General features: G+C 39.3%; 1 protein-coding gene across 28 annotated transcripts in view; it reads right to left on the reverse strand.

The window, feature by feature from the left end:
- Srpk2 (SRSF protein kinase 2) overlaps nt 1–19,358 on the reverse strand; it is a 232,216-nt gene that overhangs the window by 204,156 nt on the left and 8,702 nt on the right. The gene's annotated exons all lie outside the window — the stretch shown is intronic.

Below are 19,358 nucleotides of genomic sequence, written 5' to 3' on the forward strand. Positions count from 1 at the left end.
ATTAACAAGTCTCCATTCATAGAAAAAGAATAGGTTACTTTTGACTTCCTTTCAACAAAGGGAAGAATTTTTTTAAAAGTAGACTTTTAAAATAATTTCTACTTGAGGGCTAGAAACTTTCTAGAAACACCCTTTTTCTTAAAGATAGACATATAAAAACCCACCTCCAATGCAAAAGAGCTATGAATGCAATATTCTAGAAATTAAAATAAACAACACATTAAGATTCTCTATACAGGTGACTACATTAGACAACTGGAAACAGCAGCAGCTTTTGTGTTCTGAATTCCAGAAGCAATAAGAGTGCCTGCTGACTAAAGAAGCATCTACTCTCACCATGAGGACCACTAAGAGGCAGGAATATCATCTCACATTTGTGGTTCAGATAAAGTAAATACAGGGGATATATCATTAATAAGAGTACTTACCTCGACTGCAAGAAACCCTGGCTGGGTTCACTCGACATAAAAGGAACATAGTGGCACATACCTATAATTTAATCACTCGATTTAGCTCAGTGGTAGAGCGCTTACCTAACAAACAAAAAACCTGAAATTGGTCCTTAACTCCAGGGAAGAAAAAAAATAAAATAAAGACGAAGAACAGGATCACTTTTTCAAGATCATCCTTAGCTGCATTTAAGAGCTGCATCTAAGGGAGAGCTCAAAACCATCCTGGCCTACATAAAACCCTCTCTCATGAAATACACACACACACACACACACACACACACACACACACACACACACACACGTTTTCTTCTGAGCACAGTTCAAAAGTAAGGTTCTTACAATAATCTCTCTCTGAGATAAACTATATTCTTCTGTATCAGTCCCAGCAAGGTTTGTTCCGCAAACTAAATCATATATATCAAGATGAATCAGGATTTAAGTCCAAGTTTAAAAATCCTTTCTCTTGTCACAGGTCCCACAGTCCATCCAGAGGTACATTTACCAAATCTCACCAACACAGAAGACACAGACTGCAAAACGAATGACAGGGCTGTGTATCATAACATATCCAAGTTTAAACCACCAAGTTATCATTCTGATGCCACCTTTTGTCCCTAGCTCTCACTTTTAGATTCCACACTCTAAGATACTGTTTTGAAAACTATCACACTGAGAAAAACTTTTACAATTAGTATATACAAAACCGGGGAGAGGGGGGGTTTGGAGAGATGGCTCAGTAGTTATGAGCACTAGCTGCTATTGGAGAGGATCCTGGTTCAGTTCCCAGCAGCTACATGTCAGCTCACAACCATCTGTAATGCCAGTTCCAGGGGATCTGACACTCTTCAGCTGCATGAATGTGATACACTTACATACATGCAGGCTCATTTAAATAAAATAAGAATTTTAAAAATAAAGACATACAAAACAAATGCATTTTATGTAAAATGATACAGTTTACATATTAAATAAAACTGTAATAATTTGATATTGCCGGGCTGGAGAGATGGCTCAGAGGCTAAGAGCACTGGCTGCTCTTCTAGAGGTCCTGAATTCAATTCCCAGCAACCACATGGTGGCTGACAACCATCTATAATGAGATCTGGTGTCATCTTCTGGCCTGCAGGGGTAGAATGTGCAGGTAGAATACTGTATACTAATAAATAAATAAAATCTTTAAAAAATAATAATTTGATATGGCCTTAGATAGAAGCAACAAAGGAAAATTTCAGGTTTCATGTGTCACATTAACGCACTCTGAAAAAGCAATTTTTTAAAAAAAACTTGTGTGGGGGCGGGGGAGGGGGGGTTATAACATGAAATCTTATATATATATATATATATATATATATATAAAAATATTTTTATTTATCACTTGAGAAATTTATATATGCATACTATATGTTTTGATCATACCATCTCATACTACCTTCAATTTCCCCTGTGCTCCTCCCAACACATTCCCAGCAACTTCATATATGTATAATTAAATACAATCAGTGCTGCCCACATGCACATACACACAGGTGTAGGGCCATCCACTGGAACACAGACAGCCTACCAGTGGCCATACACCCTAGTTATTCATTAGCAAATATGTCGAACTACAAAGATACTCAGTGTGAACTTGGTACAAATGTTATGTAGCAAAACACCTAGACATAAGAATACAGAAGCCAGTGCCGGGCGGTGGTGGCGCACACCTTTAATCCCAGCACTTGGGAGGGAGAGCAGGCGGATCTCTGTGAGTTCGAGGCCAGTCTGGTCTCCAAAGAGAGTTCCAGGAAAGGCACAAAGCTACACAGAGAAACCCTGTCTCAAAAAAACAAAAACAAAACAAAAAAAAAAGAATACAGAAACCAGACACAGTGTGGCTTGCTTGGGAGGTGGAGGCAGCAAAACCTCTCTAAATTCTTTCAAGCTTTAACAATCCTCCCTGCAATGCAGGAGGCAGGGACAAGTTCCTAAAAACCTCTTCTAAGCTAGTAAAGCTAGCTTGAAGACTCTTCAGTGGGTCAGAGTACCCTGAGGGAAATGCTTGGGAGAGTGTGGGTGAAGAGCTACAGAGCCCAAAAGGGCAGGAAACTTTACCTGAGAAAAGCAAAAAGGCCAAGCTTCACAGTTACAGCCAAGCTGAGGCATCAAGGGTTTTGTCTGAGTGAGCATTTCAGAATGAAAAGGTGCTCCTAATTGTCCTAATGCAAAGATCCCCTGAAGCAATGCAAACTGTTAGTATTGTATCCTCACTTCTGACCAAAAACCCAGGTGCGACTGGCCAGCGTCTGAGTTGGAGTGCGGGGATACTAGGATTCCTGCAGTTGCAAACTTCCTGGAGCACAGAGCTGAGGCAGGAAGGTGCAGGACCCAGGGGAAAACTGCTAATAAACAAAGCTAAAGCTAGTGGGAACGGCACAGTTGTCCACTTTCCTACAAGTCCCGGGTTTATAGGTCCACAGCTACAAAAAGAAATCTAAGAAAAGCTTTCCTATCAGAGTAAGGACCTTTCTGGGAAAACAGTAAAGCTGAACTGTGTCTGAAGCAGTCGTGCTGCCGAGTCAGAATGCTGTCTAGAAAAAGAACCCAGCCAGGGCAGAACAGAACTATCCAGGAGTAAAGCTTTCTTTTCAGTCAGAGAAAGCACCTCTTTGAGAAAAGCTTTGTGTCAACTGACTCCCTGAGATGAGGGAGTGTAGCCCTAAGGGGTGATTGCCTCTAGCATAAGCTCCGTCCTTGAGCACCCAGACAAGCAAATGCAACCCTCTGGGGGACTGGGCCAGGTGAAGGCCTGATAAGGCAAAGCACCTGTCCTAATGGGAGTTTAGAAATGGCAAAAACCTCCCTTGTTAGGTTTTCAGTCTGTACGCAAACCATACAAACCCTGAAAACAGAACCGGACAAAAAAAACCCCTACCTTCAGTAGCAGGGAAAGCCGCCACTGTAGTGTCAGAAACTGTTTCTGGGGTAGAGGAGATAAATTGAGACCAAACTGGGAACTGTCTGGGAGAAAGACTCTGAAGAAACAGAGAAGGGACATAATCCTCCCCAGAAAATATATGACCTGACAAAGCTGCTAGAGTTTGAGGCAGATTCAGGGGGGGAAAAAAGCCCCTACCTCCAAAGGCAGCTAGCAGAGGTACAGAGCCGCAGACAGATACCTGAAGCTCTGGGGGGGGGGGGGGGACGGACAAGAAAAATGAGATAGATCAGTGGGAGAAAATCTCTCTGAAAGAGCTATGGAAAAGCTATTGTAAATGATCTTGTTTTTCACTGACTGGCTAAAACAAACACAAGCCCCGAGGAAAGTTGCTATCAGGAATGCCAGCCTCAACACGTGCTAATGAGGCAGATGCAGTTCTGATCCGGGGGCCAGTGTCAACTGAAGGAGAGACACCTGTTGAAGCCAGCTGAGGAGCGAATAGAAACCTCCCAATGTCCCATAATTGAAAATGTAAAATGCTTGTTCAAATCTCCCATTGCAAAAGCAAAAAACTTTGTTCAAACCTCCCGGGCAAGAATTTGTAAGCAAGTCTAGTAAAAGAGAACCAGTTGACTCTCAGACCGGAAAAGAAATATGGGAAATGATATAAGGGACTGATATTATTATGGGCTGATGTAAGGAAAATGCATTCTGGGAAAGGTAGTTTTTCCGCTAAAGATGGCGACATTGCCCTGAAACACTTTTGTCAGCTCTAAAATTAAAATACAGCTTAAAAATAAGGAGGAAAATCGTCTAAGGGTTTAAGTGTCAGTTCCAGTGAAAAATTGAAAGGATACAAACTAGGTGCTTCGCGGTTTGGGGCTCCGTTGGTAAAATGCCTTATTTACCCTAATAGCTGTGCAAAGTTTTTACGGTAGTTGGATGACAAAAAGCTACCTATAAGAGCAAAGAAGCAACTTTAAAATCCTTCAAACAAGGGAAAGCAGTTTATACACTGAACGTTGTTTTAGATATGAAGAAACTTATGGGAAAACAAAGTTCTTTGCCTTTTGAACAAACTGCCTGCAATGAGTAATTCCTTTGCAAATCTAATAAGGATACAAGGAAACAGGCATTCAAAAAGAAATGACTGCTTTATAGATAAGAAACAAACTTCAGAAAATCTAGCTGTTTTACAAAAGAGTTGCTTCACCTGAAAGTTCCTTATAAAAAAAAACAATGCTAAATATTACAGCTGCTATAACATCAGGAGTTAAAGCTAATGAAGTGAAAATACTAAATCCTGAAACTCAAGTGAAATGGAAAGATCCCTACTCGGGACTATGGAAGGGTCCGGATCCTGTGTTAATATGGGGTTGAGGACATGTTTGTGTTTTTTCACAAGAAAAGAATGAAGCTCGGTGGAGCGTCTGGTAAGGAGCGTGGAACTAAGAAAAGTCAGCTCCAATGACGTTCCTATAAAGGAAGTGGAATGAAAGTGGCTCGATTAGTGTTTCTGAGGTTTTGTCACTGGCTAATGCAAACAGCGAGGCAACAGTTCAGAGCTGTGCCGCTTTTGGCTTTACTAGCTCCTTTAGAAAAATACTTTATATCACCTAATAGCTGTGCAGTATTTGGTGACGAGCTTTACAGCAGCTAAATACAGTAATTTCACCCTCAGCGTGAAGTTTTTCCGTAGAACAAACCAAAAGTGCTGCTGTAACAGAAACGTTTGTCTGAATTGAGGCATTTAGGGGAGCTATTATGAATTTGGGTGAAGGGACAGGCTCTAGTTAAAAAACGTCTACTGCTGACAGTACATCTCTGCCGGTTCGGAAAAGCCAAGAGAACTCGGCAACTTTGGGGTGTGGCTTCGTTCCGAGAATGTTACAATCCCCTAGCAACAAGTATCACAACTCTATAATGACAACACTCACTAAAAATCCCAGTGCCTTATAACTAAGCTGACTATGAACTCTAAACTTTAGAAATGATGTACGTACTTCCTGTCTAGTTAAGAGAATCTTTCTAATAGAGATAGTGATAATAATTAAGAATAAGAAATAGAAAAATGAAAATAAGATGTGTTTGTAGAAAATATTCTTGTTAGATCTCTGTGTTAAGAAATCTTTAGGTGTTAAGTTAAATATATGCTAATGGTAGCTGTATATAAGTTTGTAAAATAGATCTATAGAGTTCCTTTAAGAATATAAGCTTGCAAGAAGTATCTAAGGTAGTCTTAAGACATGTAGTAATAAGCTTGTGAGAAGTAAAGATACTAGTTGTAAATGTAAGTTTAAATAAGAAATAAGATAAGAAGTATATAAGAAGTAAATAAATATATTTGCTAAAGTACTCCTATAGTTTTCTTAAGTATAAATAAGTAGATGTTAATACGTTGTATGTGAGTTTGTAAAAAACGTGTAAATATTGAATGTGAGTCTAAATGCTTTGCAAGGCAAAAAAATGTTATATATGAGTTTGTAAAGTGTAAATGTTAAGTGTGAGTCTATTCTTAATGTATATGATGAAAGAACCTGAGACACAGAAGGTAGTGTCCTTCTGTGCAAAGTAGGCAGTCTGAATGGTTTCAAAAGCTCCAGAAGCCGCTAAGAAGCGGACGTCTGTGAGAACAAAAGTAGCAGAGACGCTTGTTTGAACAAAAATTGTTAACTGCAAAAAGTTTTGGTTGAAAAACGTCTCTTCATATTTGGAAGTGAAAGCTTGATACCAGAATTTATTTCTTGTTTGAACTTTTTGAACTTAAAATGAGATAAAATTACAAAAAGATTTTGGTTATGGATTTCTCATATTTGGAAGGCTAGTACAGAATTTATCATTTGAATTTTAAGACTTAAATGAAATAAACAATAGAGATTTCATTGCAATGGGACAATTTTGAGTAATAACCTAAGAACGGTTTTCTGGAATTGGGTTAAATGAAAAAATTTATTTCTACCTAGAATCAAGATGCAGTTTTGTGTATGCATATATGCTTTATTAACTGGTGATTCGTGAATTGTTTTGTGGAACTGTTTATGTAAAAATGGAATTACTTAAGGAACTGGTTTTGTGTTACAAATGGAACTGTTTAAATGGAAAAGTTTGGGTTTTCTAACTAGGCTTGAGACTTTGCTTATAAAATTATAAAGAAAAGGGAGAGTTAATATTCCTTAGTCTATTTAATTTATATTGTTGTTTGAGTGGATTAATGTCATGTTAGTAAGAAATGCAAATGGGGTATACTAAGAGACTACTTTTAAAGTGTGTAAAGAGTTTTATTAAGAAACTGCTTTTGGATGTTTTGCTAAAAGTTTTCAAAGTGTTAATGGTTAGATTGAAAATATTACTTTTCAATATGGGTTTGTAGGAATTGTATAAATTTGGGTTCCTCTAACTAGGTTTGAGATTTTGTTTAAAAAAGTTATAAAGAAAAGGAGGAGTTAAGGTTGAATTATGTTTGTAGAAATTATGCTTAACCTATTGATATTAATACACCCTGGTTTTGTGGAGTTAAGGAAATATTTAAGTTTGATGTGAATACATCGAAGTTTCTCCTATGTTCTGTTAACAAGAAAATTCAAATGATTGAGTTAAAGTTGTAAGATGGAGAAAATTGTTAACTATATATAGCACTATATATGCGAATTCAAATGGTTCTGTTAAGAGTTTGCTTTGAGTTGTAAGATTGAGAGAATTGCGACTATGTATAGTGATATTTATGTTAACCTGTTAATGGTAATGATGAAACCAAGGGATTCTTTAAGTTTGTAGTCACCTTAAGAGTTTTTGGTTTAGAAAGGGCTTGAGGCAGCTAAGACTGCTGTAGTCACCTTGGACCTAATTCAAAAGAGAAATGCCATCTTTATCATCCTCTACTCCCATACTTGGAGGTATAACAGCTATAGAGATTGCTGTAAGCCATTAATAGTTATTTTTTTATATATTAAGAAGGGGGGACCTGTGGGAGCCCATTCTCGGGTTCCTCGTGGCTTTACCCAGCAGGTCTGCATAGAGGATGATTAGGACCACGGGCCTGAGTGCAGGTGTCTGAGACGGTCTGCACTTGGCTGTGCTGGGGAAGGAGGTCTTTTGCTCCACCCCTTGGCATCTCTATAAAACCTTGGGGCAGAGACAGTCAGGGCCTGTTGGAATAGGTTCCAGGCCCTCTCGAGGCTATCTTTTATTTTCTGTTTATCTCCGCAATATTCTCCACTATAAATCCTTCTATCTAATATCTAAGAAAACTCTGGGAAACTGTAGGGTTGGTGGGTAAAATGCCCCACACAGCTGTCACCCATACATCTGAGGTCACTACTTGTCACCTTTGCCTGGGGTTACAACACTTGTACACCTGATGCTACCACCTGTCACCCATACACCTGAGGTCACTGCCTATTATCTGCATACCTGGGGTCACTACCTATCACCTGTACATCTGATGTTACCACCTGTCACCCATATACCTGAGGTTACCTCTTGTCACCTGCACACCCAGGATCTCTCACCCCCCCCCCCCGTCTCTGTCTCTGTCTCTGTCTCTCTCTCTCACACACACACACACACACACACACACACACACCAAATCACTATCTTTGATCAAAATTTTCCATTTGCAGGATTCCTTCTACTCTATGAAAATTTAAGGCAGAAAAAATATTCACTGATGCCTGAAAATATAATGCCAGAAAACTGGAAACATGTCTAGTAACAGGGAAATCTTTAAGTCAATGAATAACTAAGTAATTAGAATGCTGCAGGTATCTATCAATTTATGAAGTTTTTAAGACCATGGAAAATATTTTAGCAAATGTAAAATTTTAAGATAGTGTATAAGCTCACTAGGCTATGTGGAGGAGGCCTTCAACCCCAGCACTCAGAAGACAGTTAGGGTTCTCTAAAGAAATGGAATTGATACAATTAATACATCAATAAATATATTAAAGGGGGATTTATTAGAGTGGCTTACAGGCTATGATTTGTGTATCCAGCAATAGCTAACTCAAAACTAACAACAGCTGTCTCTCGACAGAAAAGCTAACAATCAGACAGTTGTTCAGTCCATGATACTGGATGTCTCAGCAGTCTTAATCTGACGCTGGAATCCTGGGAGCTGCTGCTCTTCAGTCCACCTCAGGATAATGAAGAAATAAGTTCTAATACCAGGATGAAATGCCTCAGCAACAGGATAAATGAACTTATCAGCAAGAGGGCAACCAGACAAAAACAGAAGCTTTTGTTTGGTTGGTTTGGTTTCGTTTGGTTTTTTTTCAAGACAGGGTTTCTTTGTGTAGTTTTGGTGCTTATCCTGGAACTTGCTCTGTAGCCCAGGCTGGCCTCGAACTCACAGAGATCCACCTGGCTCTGCCTCTTGAGTGCTGGGAGTAAAGGCGTGTGGTGCCGCCACCGCCGCCGCTGCTGCCACTGCCCGACCTAGAAGCTTCCTTCTTCCAAATCCTTCTATGTGGGATGCTACCAGGTGTGACCTAAATTTAGGGCGGGTCTTCCCACCTCAAATGACCCAATTAAAAATAAAAAGTCCCTTCTGGGCAGTGGTGATACACACCTTTGATCCCAGTACTCACAAGGTAGAGGCAGGTGGATCTCTTTGTTTGAGACCAGCCTGGTCTACAAAGAGTTCTAGGACAATCAGGCCTGTGTTGAAAAACCAAAGAGAGAGAGAGAGAGAGAGAGAATCCCTGACAGGAGTGCCGAACTGCTTGGGTTTTAGTTGATTCCAGATACAGTCAAGTTGACAACCAAGATTAGCCATCATCACAGAGGCAGACAAATCTCTGTGAATTTGAGGCTAGCCTGATCTACATAGCAATTTCAGGCCAGCCAGGGCAACACAGTAAAATGATGAAGTAACAAAAGCATGGGGTTTGAGAGAAAAGCAAAAAGAAATATATAAAATATGTATTTTGATGGGAGATAGCTCAGCATACAAGCATAAGGACTTAAATTCCATCAACAGGATCCACATTTAAAAAGCCTGGAGTAGGCGGGCGTTGGTGGCGCACGCCTTTAATCCCAGCACTCGGGAGGCAGAGCCAGGTGGATCTCTGTGAGTTCGAGGCCAGCCTGGGCTACCAAGTAAGCTCCAGGAAAGGCGCAAAGCTACACAGAGAAACCCTGTCTCAAAAAACCAAAAAAAAAAAAAAAAAAAAGCCTGGAGTGGTGATCATTCTTGCAATCCCAGTACTAGGTAGAAGGAGAAAGATGGGTCCCTGGAGCTCAATGGCCAACCAGCCTACCCTTCTTGGTGAGTTCTAGGTCAGTGAGAGACTATCATAAAAAACAAGGTGGTCAGCTCCTGAGGAACACCTAATGCTGTCCTCTGCTCCTCGCCATATTTTCATACACCCCCCAACACACACACACACACACACACACACACACACAAAAAAAAAAAAAAAAAAAAAAAAAAAAAAAAAAAAACATGTATGCACACATACTAATATGTCTGTTCATGTTTCTATGTGTGTATATAAGGACTATATATAGCATACATACATACATAATGTCCAATCTGGCTGGTTAAAAAAAAAAAAAAAAGTAATTTCGCTGGGTGGTGGTGCACGCCTTTCATCTCAGCAATCGGGAGGCAGAGCCAGGCAGATCTCTGTGAGTTCGAGGCCAGCCTGGTCTACAGGGTGAGATCCAGGACAGGCACCAAAACTACACAGAGAGAAACCTGTCTCAAGGGGAAAAAAAAAAAAGCAAGTAATTTCTGGGTTTTGTTCATATATTTCTAAAATTCCTAAAGTTGCTACATGTTTTAAGAGGAAAGGGTTTTACAAAACATTTAAATTACAAAAAAAAAAAAATTGGGAAAATAAATTTAGAACATTAAATTTATAAAATATTTTATTATGAATATACAATCTTGATAGGCAGGTTGCTTTAACAGCAGCAAGCACCCAGCTCCTTTCTCTCAAGACTTCAACTCAGCTGCCTTCTCAATTCTCTTCATGTATAAAATTCAGGCCACAGGCCTTATTTTCCTAAGAGCTACTTCTGGGCCTAGACATAGTTTACCTTGCTAGCAGACTCCAAAAAAAAAGAGAGTGATAAATTCACAAAACAGATTTCAATGTAACTTTTTACTATTTCTTTATTTAAAGTAATTCACTTGACAATGACAGCTCTTAGTGATCAACTACTTATGTCTTGTGGTGAATGACTGGACAAAAAAAAGGTGTAGAGTTTATGTAAGGTCTGAGGATATGAAAGCTTAAGTTGTGAGGATCTAGAAAAAATGTGTTAGGGTCTAAGAAGGTGTTTTAAGGTATATATAAAGGTCTGAGTGGGGGAACTTCCCCTTTCCTGGTCTTGGGACTCCCCTAACCCAGCTACCAGGACCTTGGACCTGGAAGTATGGAATGTACAACCCCCCCAAAAAAAGAAACTGTTTTTACCTTTATTATTCTGCCCCTAACTGTTCCAACGTATTTCTAATCAATTAAAGACTGCATACTGCTCCAATTGCAGCCTACATTTTCCTAGCTTCAGAAGTTCCTGAAGAGCCTGGACAACAGACAAAAACAGCTGCTCTTCTTGGGACTTGGTCAACATTCCAGCTTTTTGGTCCCCAATGATGCCCCAATGTCATAGATAGATGGATGTTGTCATCCCTGATCATTCATTTATTATCAGCAAAAAGACTGGGATGTTAATTTTCAAAACCAGGACAAAAGGCTAAGGTGCCAATTTAACATATCAAAGCTGGACCTAGCTGCTAGTTTCTCCCATCATCCCTCAGTATCTACTTGTTACAGGGTATGGCTCACATACCCTGCCTTCTACCCTGAAATCTGCAACCCAAGGGCTGGGCTGCCCTTTCCTCAAGGGCTCTTCCCTGTATAATCCAGACATTCTGATTACATTTTGGTTACTAAAATTAGTCATGCTAAATTATAATCTCTTTCAGCTTCTGAGGTGGTGTAAAGATTTATAGATTCCTTAAGTTCCTTTGTGATAGGAAAAATCTTTCGGTCATTTATTCCCAATTTGGACATTATTCTAGCTGTTGTGCTCATTCTCTACATTCTCCTTCTGGTCATCCTCCAACAACAGACAAGCCCTAGTACATCTATCTCTTCAACATGATTTCCAGACATCTAAATTAAATAAAAAAGGGGGAGATGGCATAGACCACATGGTAACAATTGCTGCTTAACAAAGTTTCAGCATTTCAACACTAAAATACCACACTTCTCCAGCAACTTTTTACTTTTATTTTTAATGATTCTCACTATTAATGGGAAATTTTGTGTAGGCTTTGGTAAAATGATAAAAATGTGCATAATGGTAGCCTCTCTAAACAAAATAATTCTTTGGGAAAAAAAAATCCTTGCCACCACAGAACCAGGAATTCCACTATGCCCTGCTAATAACACCAAAAACAAGAGATTTACTAGACACATCTTATCCCAAGGATGAAATGCCTACGATTCAGATCCAGAGCATGAGGCCATTAAAGGCAAGAGTTCAACTGAACTAATTACTGTATTATTAATAAATACAGAGAAATCAGAATGATATGGTATAATGGGAAGAGTAAGATATCATCAGGACCTTCACTTTGGGATCCTTATGAGAGCAACAGTCTCATATAGTAAGACTAAGAAACTGTAGTAGTGTCTGCTCCCCAGAAATCCTTTACCCAAGGTAAGGCATTTGGATAAGGGTCTTCATTCCCTAGAGAGCTTAAGGAAAGTTCTTGTTTGGTAAAGCAGTCATTCTTCTTATCTCTAGCCAAAGGAACTTGTGGCCCTTCTATTAACATATGACTGGTGCCTATTGTCAAGGCCAATGCTAGATTCCTCAACTCCTGATCTCAAGCTGCACCCCAGCTCACAGGTCCCTTTTCTCCCATTTAATCCTATGTGCAACTCTACAGTATAAAAGGTGTAATCTTTTCTCAATTAAATGAGCTGGCAGCCATCCCAATTCACCCTCAGACTGTGTCCATCTCCTCCTTTCTATCCCCTCCCCACTCCACACAGCCTTTTTGGGACCTGAACCCCCCTGCTGAAGCAGACCTCCAGCTATTTTTCTAATTATGCTTTCAGTTCAAGACATCAGGCATCCTTAATCTACAAATTCAGCCTTACTCCAAACCAAGGGCAAATGAAAATTTGAGGATTTGAAAATGAGTAAATATAAGTATATAAATATACAAAAAAATACACACACCCCCATCCAAAAATATTACAAGATGTGATTCTGTGAAACAGCTTTCTCCTGATTCTCCCAGCTCTGAGGCACCTCTTGTAACCAACCCCTCAACCATGTAGAACCTTCAACTAGGAGCCACAGTCAGCTACCTGCCAGCTCTAATGACACAGCTCCAAAGAACAGCTCTGCAGTTACAAACTCTGACCAAGAATTTAACTGAAAGTCTTGAAAAGGCCATCAACAGTCCAGGACACCCATCATTAAGTTCCCCAAGCACTCTGTACAATCACTATAGTGAGGGATAACTAAAAGTATCTATAATCTTCGATAATACAGAGACCCAGCATTCATCCCATACCCTCCCACTGGCCTTGGACATTACACTGGGCATGAATTACAGTGACTTCTACCCACTCAATCTCCTAAAGCCTTCTGCAGGCTTCCCCAGTGAAGCTCCTGGCAACTAAGTCCCACTCCACTTAACAGCTAGGAAACGTTTTGCAATGTCCATCTGGCACACTCTCCTCTTTGTGTGACCTCATCAGCAACCCCACTCACTGCTTACCATACTCTGCTCCCCAACCTCACTAACTACTTAACATTCCAGGACTACAAACACACCATTGTACATCCCTATATGCTGACACCCACTCAGTACTGTTTCTGATGGAAGACTCAAGCCCTGCCTCTCTTACTGTAGTTATTACTATTACTGGTTCTAAGACCCAGTTAGAGCACTCCTGGTTTCCAGAGTATTTTTAGATTATAAATTATATTTATAACATGTTAAGAATCATGCACAACATAGATCTAATAAAGAACAGTAATTCTGAAATCTACCGAAAATCTAGGGAAGTATTTACACTGTTAGAAAATAACTTTATACTATAGAAAGAGTGAGGAATTAATAAAATATACCCATTAATGGAAGAGTAAGCAAATTGTGGTGTATTTACTCAATGAAAGGCTCTATAGCAATAAATGAATGAATGAATGGTACTACTTGGTCCATACAACATAGACAAGTCTGAAAAACAGATTAAGGGGGGAAAGCCACACTTAAGTATATTCTGTGTGACTTTATTTTACATGAAGTTCAAAAACAGATTTTTTTTTTTACTTGTTTTGTTTTGTTTTTTGAGACAGGATTTCTCTGTAACCGTCCTGGCTATCCTGGAACTAGCTGTGTAGACCAGGTTGGCCTCAAACTCACAGAGATTACTTGCCTCTGAGTGCTAGGATTAAAGACGAGAGCCACCACTCCTGGCCCAAACTAATGAATTTAAAACAAAAGAGGGGACTGGAGACTGCTCAGTGGCTAAGAGCACTTGCTCTTCCAGAGAATCCAGGTTTGATTCCCAACACACACACACACACACACACACACACACACACACACACACACACACACACACACGGCAATTCACAACTATCTGTAACTCCAGTTCCAGGGTACCCAATGGCCTCTCCTGACATCCTTGGACATGAGGCATGCATGTGGTACACATACATACAAGCAAAACACTCATATACAGAAAATAAATCTTCAAAGAAAAAAAAAACTAACAATAACAGATGCTGGCAAAGAGTACAGACGAGAAACCTTGTGCACACTGGGGTAATGTAAATATTATTCCAGGCATGGAAAATAGTTTGAAGGGTCTTTAAAATAGTTTAAGTATAATTATCATATGATCTAGCAATTCTATCACTATTTATGTATCCTAAGAAAATTAAATCACTATGCCCGAAACATCTGCATTCCTGTGTTTACTACAGCACTATTTGTAACAGCTCAGAAATAGAAACAACCTAGGTGCCTAACAACTGATGAAAGGATAGAATATGTACACAGTAGAATATTGAATCATAAAAATGACTCAACTCGGTCATCTGCAACAAAATAGATGAAACTGGAGATCAGTACATTGAAATATGCCAAGCACAGAAAGACGAGCACTCATGATCTCACTCACACATGGAATTTTAAATGGTTGATCTCACAAAATTGAGAACAGAATGAAGATTATTTCCCAGGTGCGAAGGAGATTCGAGAGTTACAAAAGAAAAAAGTCTGGTTAGGTATTAAGTCATTCTTGGGACCACAAATCTCAGGTGTGCTATGTACACTGACTACAGATAATAAAGATCATAAGGTGTGGCACACTTCCAAAAGCTAGGGACTTTTGAGTGTTTTTACAGTAACAAAATGGTAACTGTTTAAGTAAATATAGACATATATTTTGAGCCAGTGGTAATGATGCACATTCTTAATCCTAGCAAAGAGGCAGAGCTGGCAGATCTCTGAGTTCAAGGCCAACATGGTCTACAGAGCGAGTTCCAGAACAGCCAGGCCTACACAGAGAAACCCTGTCTCAAAAACAGAGAAGACAGATATATTTAACCTGATTTTAACACACACAATCTATGTAACACACAGAACCATGACATGGTACTTCATTAGTATGTACCCAAAAAAAACTTTTTAGCATTTTTTAAAGAACTTTATTTTTATTTTATGTGTATGGGTGTTTTGTCTACCTGTATGACTCTGTACCAGGTCTGTAGTGCCCATAGAGGCCAGAAGACAATGTCAGATACCCTGGGAATGGAGTTATAGATAGTTATAAGCCACCATATGGGTACTGGGAAATGAACCAGGGTCCTCTAGAAAGGCACTACATGCTCTTAACTGATGAGCCATCTCTCCGGCTCCCCAACTTGTACATACCACTCTAAAAGGTAAACTTAGGGTGAAGAAATGGCTCGGTAGTCTGCTGTTCCAGGTTCAGTTCCCAGTACCCACCCTGAGAACTATCTTTAAGTTCTCCAGAGGTTCCTAACATGATGTCCATGGGCTCATGTATGTCTGTATGTACACATATAAACACTGAGGTATACACACATACTCATAAAAAAAAGATTGGGGGCTGGGTGGTGGTGGTACACACCTTTAATCCCAGCACTCAAAAGGGAGGCAGAGCCAGGCATATTTCTTTTTTTTTTTTTTTTTTTGGTTTTTCGAGACAGGGTTTCTCTGTGTAGCTTTGCGCCTTTCCTGGATCTCACTCTGTAGACCATGCTGGCCTCAAACTCACAAAGATCTGCCTGCCTCTGCCTCCCGAGTGCTGGGATTAAAGGCGTGCGCCTCCACCGCCCTGCGTCTGACACATCTTTGTGAGGTCAGTTTGGTCTACAGTATGAGTTCCAGGACAGGCACCAAAACTATACAGAGAAACCCTGTCTTGAAAAAATATATATAAATAAAATAAATTTTAAAAAATTGGGAGGTAAATACAGGCCAGCAAGATGGCTCAATGGGTAAAGGTGCTTGCTGTAAAAGCACAGTGACCTAAGTTCAATTCCCCCAGATCCCACATAAAGGTATGAGAAAAGCAATCCAAAACCTTCTTTATCTCCATACACACCCATGGTCCAAATGTACACATACACATCACACACATATGCAGACACACATACACAAGTAATATTTTTTTTGAAACAGAGTCTCACTATGTAACCCAGACTGGCCTTGAACTCACAAAGATCTGTCTCTGACTCCTGAATGCTGGGATTAAAGGTATGCACCACTATAACAAGCAGACCAATAATTTTTTAAGTAAATTTAAGGACTGGAGAGATAGCTCAGTTTGTTAAGTACTTACCTTGTAAGCATTTAGACCTGAGTACATTCCCAAAACCTACATTAAAAAAGAAAGAAGCTGGGCAGTGACTGCATACACCTTTAATCCCAGCATTTCAGAGCTAGAGACAGGAAGATCAAGAATTCAAGGACATCCTCAACTTAGAAGCAAGTTCATGGCAGCTTCAGTTACAGGAAACCTTGTCTCAAAAGCAGGGTGGGGGGCAAAAGGGTGTTGCTAAGTGGTATGATGCATTGTTACCAAGCTTAGACCCTGTTTTCATGACAAGCACTCAAAAAAAAGGGGAAGCTGGAACTACTCACACAGGCAACACCAAGAACCTCAAAGATATACAGAGAAGGTCCTGCTTGGATTTAATCCCTGGGAGACAAAGAGACAAAGGTAGTTCACATAGCAAATTCCAGGCTATCAAGGACTAAACGGGGAGATCCTGTCTCAACAACAAAAGAAAGGCATGCAGAGAAAAAAAATCTAAATATCAAAAAGTTACATATTGATACTATGTAACATTGTTTACTAACATTCTCAAAGAATCAAAACCATTAGTGCTTTACAGGGACTGTATGGGGAAGGGGTAGTAACAAGCGGGAAGTTTTAGCTGTAGTGATAAAGTTCTGCATATTTCTTACGATGATTACACAAATCCATATATGTAATAATATATGATAGCACTACACAGCAAAAAAGACACATGCAACAATTAGTGAAAGTCAAATACTTTTTAATTGCCATTTGTTTGCTTGTTTTAAGACAATATATCATTAACAATCCCCAGTTAGCCTGAAACACATCTTCCTCAGCCTCTGAAAAGCTAGCCCAGCTGCCAAGTAGATTTTACTTAGAGTATTTTATATAGGCTGGGAAGATGGCTCAGGGGGTAAAGACCTGAGTTTGAATTCCCAGAACTCTAGTAAAAGCCAAACACAGTGGTGCACATCAAGGGTGTGTGTGTATGTATGTGTTGTCAATGTCAACTTCCTACTTTGGCACTATTCTATAGTTTTTGTGGAACAGGGCCAAATGAAAGTACACAGGCAATTCCAGTATTTAAAAACAGTTTATGAGTCAAATTATTTCAAATTGAATTATTCCAAAGATTTTTTTTTTTGTTTTGTTTTTGTTTTGTTTTTCGAGACAGGGTTTCTCTGTGTAGCTTTGTGCCTTTCCTGGAACTCACTTGGTAGTCCAGGCTGGCCTCGAACTCACAGAGATCCGCCTGCCTCTGCCTCCCGAGTGCTGGGATTAAAGGCGTGCGCCACCACCGCCCGGCTAATTCCAAAGATTTTTAAAGTTTAAAAATACATTTATAACTCCTAATCAGAAACTACTCACATGACCAATAATGGTTGAATGGATAAATAAAATTCAATCAATATAATGGACTGTTACTCGGTAATAAAGAAGTGAAATGATAATACGGGCTAGAACATGGATGAACCTTGAAAATATGTTAAATGAAAGAAACCCAAAACAAAATCATATATATATTGACAATATGGTTATGGCTACACTACCTTGTATAAAAGGACCATAAATCAGGATGGTTTCCATCTCTAGCACCAAAACATTAAAACCATAGAGTTTTTTTTGTTACTGTTGTTGCTTGGTGGCTTTTTGTTTGTTTGTTTTTTAAGAGTTATTTATTATGTATGAATGTATGCCTGCACTCTAGAAGAGGGCACCAGATCTCATTAGATGGTTGCAACGTAGGTCGCTAGGAACTGAACTCAGGACCTCTGGAAGAGCTGCCAATGCTCTTAACCGCTGAGCCATCTCTCCAGCCCTAAAACCATGTTTAAGACTGTATCTCCCTGCTGCCCAGGATTATCATACACTCTAGGGTTTAAGAAATCTTCCTGTCAATAATAAAATGAAGAACTAAGCTTTTATCCCTCAAAAAAACAAAAAATAAAAAAAAATGTGTGTGTGTGTGTGTGTATATATATATATACACACACACACACACACATACACACACACACACACACACACACACACAACCAGGAATTTGGAAGAGAACAAAAAGGAGTACATGGGAGGGCTTAGAAGGGGGAAAGGGTATAATTATAATCTCAAACAGATAAAAGAAATATTAAAAAAAAAATCGTCCTGTCTCTGCCTCCACAAAGCAGCTGGGTCTATAAGAGTATATACCACCACACCCAGCTCTCTAAAAGATAATGTTTACACTTTATGAATTATATTTCAATAAGTCATGTGGCTAGGAACACAGTCAATTGGCAGAGAATGTGCCTACCATTCATAAGGATCTGCAGCTTGATCCCAGTGCCCTTCTCCAGAAGTATCAACAAATATGAGACCTTAAAAATATTTTATCTACAAGACAGATGTCTTGATGCAGGTTTGTGAGTCCAGCACTTTCAAGGTGGAACCAGAAGGATTAATGCTAACTATTGAGTTTAAGGTCAGGCAAATTACATAAGACCATCTAAAAAATTTTTTTTAATTTCCTACATATATGAATGCCCTAGGGCAAAAATCCATGTGCTAAGAAATACAGCTTACACAGAAAATTCATGACTGAAGTATGATGGTGCATACCTGTATTCTCAACAATACCCAGGCTGAGCCAGGAGGATTATGAATCATGCCCCAAAAAAGGAGAAGGGACAAAATCAACTTAATGACTGAATTAAGTTGTAAATGTAATTTAAGTTATGAATTAAGCAGTAAATCTCTGCTACCTATACTCTCAACGCAATAAAATTAACAATATGCAAAGTATACTCATTGAAACAATGTACAAAGATTAAAGCTTGACTCATCTAAGCAGAAAACATTTCTGGCAATTACAAATTCTGAAGTACTAAAAAAGTTACCTATTACCACAGCACAGAATCCCACACCTCATGTCCTACAATATGGAGGTTGAAGCAAGAAGAACTCAATTCTGAGACCAGTCTGTACTATATAAATACTGGGGGAGGGGCAGACACACACTCAATCCATGAAAGTCTACAGAACTCAATGAACTAAAATTAGTGAAAAGTCTGCCAGGCGGTGTTGGCTGGCGCATGCCTTTAATCCCAGCACTCCAGAGGCAGAGGCAGAGGCAGGTATATCTTTGCAAGTTGGTCTACAGAGAAACCTGTCTTTAAAAAAAAAAAAAAAAAAAAAAAG

Source organism: Peromyscus maniculatus, chromosome 3 (assembly GCF_049852395.1).
Source record: "Peromyscus maniculatus bairdii isolate BWxNUB_F1_BW_parent chromosome 3, HU_Pman_BW_mat_3.1, whole genome shotgun sequence".
Taxonomy (NCBI): domain Eukaryota; kingdom Metazoa; phylum Chordata; class Mammalia; order Rodentia; family Cricetidae; genus Peromyscus; species Peromyscus maniculatus.